This window comes from Sycon ciliatum, chromosome 13, assembly GCF_964019385.1.
Source record: "Sycon ciliatum chromosome 13, ocSycCili1.1, whole genome shotgun sequence".
NCBI classification, from domain to species: Eukaryota; Metazoa; Porifera; class Calcarea; order Leucosolenida; family Sycettidae; genus Sycon; species Sycon ciliatum.
In genome coordinates this window covers 2,249,964-2,257,915 of record NC_088655.1, presented here as the reverse complement: position 1 = coordinate 2,257,915, position 7,952 = coordinate 2,249,964, and the positions used below count along the sequence as shown (strand labels likewise).

General features: G+C 46.2%; 1 long non-coding RNA gene across 1 annotated transcript; it reads right to left on the bottom strand.

The window, feature by feature from the left end:
• Nucleotides 1-578: 578 nt before the first annotated feature.
• On the bottom strand, nucleotides 579-3,059 carry LOC135829514 (uncharacterized). The gene is made up of 2 exons (XR_010555845.1): nucleotides 2,734-3,059; nucleotides 579-874 (listed from the first exon to the last, which is right to left on the bottom strand). It is a non-coding gene; the product is annotated as an uncharacterized LOC135829514 (long non-coding RNA).
• Nucleotides 3,060-7,952: the final 4,893 nt, after the last annotated feature.

Genomic DNA, 7,952 nt, shown 5'->3' with positions numbered 1-7,952 from the left:
AATATGGGAGATTTCTTGGATAACATACACACATAATACAGTATTGCAGTGGGCATCCAAAACGGTTGAACCAAACAAATATGGTATGATACCTAGAGGCTAGGCACACAAAAATCACTCAGGAATTGGACGCAAGTCCCGGGACCTTGGTGCGCCATTACACCCGGACATTGAATGTTTGCCGGCACACGGCTTTTGCTCCACCACTTCATACAAGTTTACGCACTCACTCAATTCGAAAGACTGGAACGAGACCAAACCGAATGTGACAACTAAGAGCGAGTTGTGCATTTGTTGGAACAATGTTCGGGAATTGCGAGAAGGATATCAGCAGGGTCCAACAATGGCAGCAACAGCACCAGGTGATGATGGAGTACCAAGGAGCTTGTATCATGCACATTACAGTGAGCAACAAGAGAAACCGTACTGTGGTACGTGAAATCAGAGACTGGGCAGGATGATCGACACTGTAGACTGTGCTACAGCGCCTCAATTGTGCGAGAGAAAACAAACAGACCAGCAAGCCCAGATCATGAACTGGTACACGACATTGACAAAGCACAAACCGCACAGCAAAGTTACAGGGCATAGCCGAGCGTTTTGTTGCCAATGAATTGCTTGAGAAGGGAGCAGTATTCCTTGTAACATTGCATGGAGTAAACGAGAACGCAGAGTCAGAACCAGGCGTAACAAGGCAAGACGGCTACTGTACAGGGGCAGGCTTGACGATCACTTGCATACTCGCAATTTTGGTACAACCAGGAAATTAGGCATCACGTCATACCGAAGTGGCTTCAACACGCTACATTGCATTCATAGCTGTACGGTGAACCTGTTACACGAGCTTCTGTGAAACAGACAGCATGCCAATGACCTGCAAGCACCAACAAACGCAGCCGGTAAAACAAACGCAGCCGGTAAAACAAATGCTACATAACTGCCCAACATAAACTTGTACATGCTGATGAGAAGCAAGAATGTGCTTGATGTTGGAAGTTATGCTCGCATATTCAAAAACATGCATGGAAAAACATCAATGACATTGTTCACGAATACAACAGAAACATCATACAGGGAGAGTAAGTAATCCTTCCTCCGTTTTGTATACGCGCACGCGCGCGCGTGTGGTAGATAAATCCGTTTGGCATGACTTTCGATCGAGGTTGCGTTCACCGTAGAGATAGGTGAACTCGAAGCCAACACCTCTCACTTTCGCTCTACTGCCCCTTTGGGGCCGATGCGATCCTTGTGCTAAGTTGTGGTAGTGGCTCAACAGAACAGGACAGGTGTGTGTGTGTGTGTGCACACGCGCGCGTGCGCGCATGTGTGTGTGTGTGCGTGCGTGTGTGTGTATGTGTAAGTGTGGTTTCTGAACTTTTCTCACAATCGTATAAGTTTCAAATTGTCGTGAAAACCCAGCTACACTGTGACCGGTACAATCGCATGTCGTTTACTAGTATCTGGCGGTCAGTCTGGCATGTCGGGTATCCAACAGCACCGCACTGACAGCTTATAGACCTTATATTTAGTATTTATAGTCCTACTTCAAGTAAATGTAGACAGTCAGCATCATGAAAGTTGCCATTACGTAGAGTTAAATACAAGCCAGTCTCTAGAGATGAGCACGACTGTCTCAGGGTAATACTAGTGATAAATACAGGTACTTCGAAGTACTGTCTTTTTATCTGTTAAGTTAACACAAGATGGCTTTGTAGCTTCAGTCGTCCAGAATATTCATTTTATTCCGCGGTTGCCGCATAATCGACACGCAACTGTACTTGTGCAAATCTCCAAACGCTACGTAATTGGCCGACATTTACTTGTCCACGGTGATGAGAAGCACGGCTCTCCTAATTTTTAAATCATGAAAGGATTACATATGCAGGTACATGCATACAATGTGCACTATCCTGAAGTCGTGCGCAAATATTCAAAATCATTCACCGAACACAGAGAGGCGCACATACCGTAAAGTACCGCGAGAGCGCCCCACCTTGATTTTGCTGCGACAGATTTATATAATACAGCCAGGGAAAGGAAAATCGTGTGGCAGAGTGCAACGAAGTTCGTACGGTGTGAGCAACTTAGTGTACTAAGGTCACACTAAGCAGGTTTTTGTGTGGAGCTCGTGTCCGCTCGAAGGCACAGATTGTCTGCAGAACGTGCAATATGTGTACAAAGTTCGTGTCGTATAACCTACAGACCGGAGACCACCCCCACAATACGACCCCGAAAGGACGAGATGGTGGGGCGCTCTGGCGGTACTTCACGGTACATGTAAATACAAAGGAACCACATGCGCAGCAAGGAGATTAGTCATTACTTTACTTATGAGTTGATGGATAGAAGTTTCCTTTCAGCTGACCATTACCACTCATGAAAGCAATAGTGAGTGCTGTTGTTCTGATTCACAGGTATATATTCGGCACTTAGCGCAATGTGTTTTCGAAGCTAGGCACACGATTTGCATGAGGAAATCATGCAAAGATGTGGCATAAGGCCCTACAAACATGACCTAGGTAAAGGGGTGCTATTATTTGCATTTGCAGTACTTTGCCATAGGATAATTTGTGTATGATTGTGTTGATCAATTTCACATAATCATTCACGACAGGTCATAGTTTATTTAGTGGGGTGTTGTGGGCCAAGGATCTACGACCATGTCTTTTGCATTTCGAACAAGTAGACACTTTCAACAATTCATACAAAAAATGCCTTCAGTGCAAAACATACCGTTCGGACAGACCAGGCAGTCCTTTCCAGCCTTGATTTTCAAGTGCAGACGTATCCACGATGACCTTCGAGTGAACTGCGGCTTGGAACACTTTGAATACGAACCACACACTCAAACTAACTAGACCACCGCATAGCTAGTGTATTCACGGAGCCAAAGAAGTCTCCTTCTGCCCCCACAGGGTCTTGGTTAGTTCTCTAGAAGGGACGAGAGCCATACCTAAATTCAATAAATTCTCCAATTCCAAAAGCCTCAAATGAAGGCGTCTTGGTGACTTCGTTTCCCGCGGTTGCAAATAAAATCAGCCCTTGAGTACCCCTTGGCGCACGGACTGTACTGGTTTTACTGCACTTGTATCTTGTTGTTATTTCTAACACCTTTCTATTTACAGTACTTAACTTCAGTTTCTTTGGTTGTATCCTTAGTTCCGTATTTTTCCCACTGATGATAGGAACAAGAAAATCGATTATGGGTTTTCAATAATATTTTTGTTATAAAATACACAGTAAATACATGTCGAACAAGTAACGTAGTTGCGTGATGTCTGCGGCCTTCATCCTATTCATAGCTATATTAAAATTATTATCTCCACGTAGATTATTTGTACAAATAATCTACGTGGAGATAAAAGTTTAATAATAGCAATGAAAAGTATAAATGCCGCAGACATCACCACGCAACATGACAATTTGTTCAAGGTTTGGTTTTGTGTGTTTCCAAAATCGATTTTCACGTTGCGATCATCAGTGGAAATACGCAACTAAAGAGATCAAGGGAAAAACAAAGGTTAAAAATCCAAAGAAGTGTGACACATGACGGGTAACTTGTGGTAAGTATTACAAAAAGTGAGAACTAAAATAAAGAGTAAGTGTGACAAACGGGCATGAACAGTGCAGAAACAACTCATGAACACGGAGTGCAAACTCACGAAAATAACCTAAGTGCTAAAACATGTTCTTTTTGCTTACACAAATCGGGCTTATGCGTCCGAATACAAACAGCTTCAAGGACCTTCAACTGCTGGACATAACGGGCACGACACAGTACAGAGAAGTGGGAATCATCATACACACTCAAACAATCGGGACGAGATAACAAATGCAAATACACAGCTGACTTCTTACGAATTTCACCCTCATCAGCTCCATCACCTTCCCTGCCACCTGACTCCTCCTCGTCCGTTTTATCACCATCACCACCAGCCGTCTCACCGTCATCCGCCGTCATGTGTCACACTTCTTTGGATTTTTAACCTTTGTTTTTCCCTTGATCTCTTTAGTTGCGTATTTCCACTGATGATCGCAACGTGAAAATCGATTTTGGAAACACACAAAACCAAACCTTGAACAAATTGTCATGTTGCGTGGTGATGTCTGCGGCATTTATACTTTTCATTGCTATTATTAGATTATTTGTATTATTATTATTTGGTTAGCGCTACGGAGATGTGTTGAAGCTAGGTGTCAGGACGTCGAATGTTTCAGTACTCTGTCAGTTTTGTGCCTAGTTATTGCACTTTCTGACTGTATATAGTATCATGTTACAGTGATGGAGAGTTACTCTTAACTCGTATCCATATGTCCTTTTCTCTTCCACATTATTATTATTATTATTATTATTATTTCACCTTCCAATGGCAGAAGCCAATGCAAAGGAGGGGGCGTTAGCCAGCCATGGCAAGACAAGAAAAAAAGAAAGAGTGAAGGAAAGAAGATGATAATCGGAAGAAAATAAAATACTGATAATGCGCACGGGGAAAGACCGAGTCGCCGGCCTGCACGGCGCAGCCCCTGCCCCCGGGGCCCCAGCTGCGGCCCCGTGTTCATCCTGATGTCAGTTTGATTGTACCACACAGTCCTGCACTCAGAGTTGTTCCGTTCACTCCATTCAGGTCATCAGGTTTCCATTACTGAACTGAGCCGGAAACTGGGCTTTCGTCTTTCACACCCACCAGTGAAATGTTGTTGTGTTTTGAAAGCAATGGATGCGAAGGCTCAGGAGCCCGCCGCAAAGCCCACGGCTCTGCTGCCTTCGTTGGTGAAAGTGAAGAAGAAGTTGTTGGAACAGGCTGAAGAGTCGGGAGTTCAGCTGAGCGGCGGCCTCGCTTCCGATGATCACATTCCGCTCGAACAGATATTCGTGAATTTGGCCTTTGTGTCTGAAAAGGAATTGAAAAGAGACTTTGATGAAGCGTTCTCGACGTATGCTGAGAGTCGTGAACACGCAGTGCAATTTAGCAAAGCCGATCGAATTGAATTGAAGAACCTGTTTCGTGCCGCAGGTTCGAGTGTTGACGACGTTTCCCATTCAAAAGAAAAATCTGCACCAGCAGCTACAACAACCGAGCGACCGAAACTCTGTGGCAAGGTGTTACGGAATGTACTGGCGTACGGATCTGCTGGTAGTGGCAAGACCACAGTGTTTCTGCTCATGGTTCTTTACCTGTGGAGCAGAGGCGAACTATGGCAGGAGGAATTCGATCTGGTCGTGGGACTGGCGCTCCGTGAAAAAGAGGTGAGAGCTGCCACTAGTCTTGCTGAGCTGTTGACAGTGAAACTGGACACCCTGGGCCTGTCGCAGACTGAGATATTGGAGCTGGCAAACTACTTCGAAGACTCTCCAAGCCGTCTATGTGTCATCATGGACGGCTTGGACGAATGTGATGTCGCCAGCTGCAGTAAGTTCATGAGACATTTGCTGAAACGTGAGGGCATGGTGAAGACACACGTGATCGTCACAAGCCGTCCATGCCAGGATGCATATCAACTATCGCAGTGTGGCAAATATCAGCAGAAGATCCAAGTACTGGGTTTCTCACCGGAGAACGTGAGGGAGTATGTAGAGAAGGTTCTCGGCAGACAGCAAGCTGAAATTCTGCTGGCAGAGCTGCAGAGCAAGCCGGATGTGTCATGTCTTATGGCAACTCCCATGTTTGCAGCCCTAACATGTGAGCTTTTCAAGAGTAGCAATGCCGTGTGGAAGTGCAGCGCATCCCTGTACGAATCGTTACTGCGCCGAGTCATAGAGCGTGCTGGTGGTGCGGTTTGCGAGTCGATTTCACTGGCACCCGGCAAAGTGGTCCAGTCGCTACAGGAACTGGGGCGTTTTGCGTTTCGCATGCTGCTAGTGAAAAGGCTGGTGTTCAACACGTCCGACGTCATGAACTCCCACTTGAGCAAGGATGCAATGAGCTTGGGTCTTCTGCAAACATGCCAGGGCACGATGTCTACGGACGCTCGGCAATACCGCTTCTGTCATCTGTCACTGCAGGAGTTCCTGGCGGCATGGTTTCAGACAGAATGCGTTGTGCACGAAAGACATCACGCCATTGCACTGGTACGGCGACTGGGCGCGTACGATGGCCATATGGCAATGTTCTGGAAGTTTCTCATTGCTCTATGCCCGGAAGACGTGTCGCTGACCATCATGGAGGAGCTATGGCGTGTGCAGTGTGCGGATCCCATACCACTGGATCCTAGCGGTGAGGCCGACGAATCCACCCAACGAGCTAACACATGGGCCAGCAGCGGGCAAGAGAAGTGGGCTGCCGATGAGACTACTACAGCCTCTCAACATGCTGCTACTGTCGCTAGACGTGCTGCCACCGCCGCTAAGCTAGCCGAGGAGATGCGCAACGACTCAAGTGTCCTGACCGGTGAGATGGAAATGGCAAAGGTCCACGACCGGCTTTGCCAGATACTGAAGGCTGAGCACATGACAGTCCTCGCCGACATACTCCTCATTCCTCGGCATGACCGTGGCAAGGGCCATGGTGGGCGACGTGTGCGCCGTTCCATGCCCATCAGCCGAGAGCCCACAGACGCGCTATTCCTAAAGACTCTCCTGACGGTGTGGATGGAGAACGGCAGTGTTGCAAATGGCACTGTGCTGCGGGAAGCGCTATCCCAGGTGGATGCCGAGCTGGCGCGGCCGTGCGAGAGTCTCCTTCATCCCGCTGCTATGCTGCTGAGTCATGAATCCCTGCAAGCTGCTCCTTCTGGCATTGTAAGTCTAGCTGATGCTGCTGCTGTCCCTGCTCGTGCACATTCTTCTATACGTAGGTTGTTTGTTGTTGCTGCTAGATCTTCTTCTATACGTAGGTTGTTTGCTCATCTTGTGGTGGCATATCATGAGCATGCAGAGTATCACGGTGTGTCCTGCAACTGGACACACCCTTTCTTTCGTTCTATGCTTGCATCAAAGCTCAATCTTAATGAGGTTTCTCTTCCTTCTCATGAATGTGTTGCTTTCAGTTCTTTACTGTGTGGCTATACATGTAGTGATTTGGAGGAAGTCGGCCTCGGCTGTTGTAGCATTGATGATGAGTCATTTCACAGCTTATCAGCAGGCTTACAGAGGTATAGCAGTGTACGTGTACTAGATCTATGGGGGAATGGTATTCATGATGGTCAGGCATTGTCCTCCGTGATTTCAGCCATGTCTGCTAGTCTTGTGGATGTGAATGTCTGTGGTAACCGTGTTGGGGAGAGTGGTTTTGTGTCGGTGTGCCGTGCACTTCGTCAGTGTAAGAATGTACACATTGTCAATGTCAGCGGGTGCATGTATAGTGATGGTGCTGCACCGTTGTCTGTACTCTGTGATATGTTGGAGCAATGTACACAGCTGGAAGTGTTGGAGTTGAATTGGAATGTGTTTGTGGGTAGTGAGGATGATGAATTGAGATTCATTGAAGCAGTGAAGGTGTGTACACAGTTACGTACACTGTGGGTGCTTGGCTGTGGCTTGAGTGAGAATGTTTGTTCTCAGCTGGTCACTGTGTTCACAGAGAGGGGGTGTCGGAATAGGTTGTATGGTGTGTGAGTATGTAGACTGGTTGTGTGAGTGTAATGTGATTGTGACAATGTATGTTGTGTTGTAATTTGACCACCCAGTCATGTAAACTCAGTAAATTTGTTGTAAATTCTTGAGACAATGTAAAGTTTTGTATTGTTTTGTTCCCCTGTATACCCCGACCCCTAAACCCTGACCATCGATATGTTTTTTTGCCTGCTTTTCTTCTTGTGCATATTATGTTTTTGCTTGCTGCTTGCCTGCTTAATACTCTAATGTTGAGGACTGTTGTGAATAGATTTCTGATGTTTTCATGCCTATAATCATATCTGCTGCTACTGCTATGCTATGTTGTTTTTTCATCATTGATTTATGAACTGATAGTAATTTCTATGTGTGTTTACAATGTTCTATATGTAATTTTGTT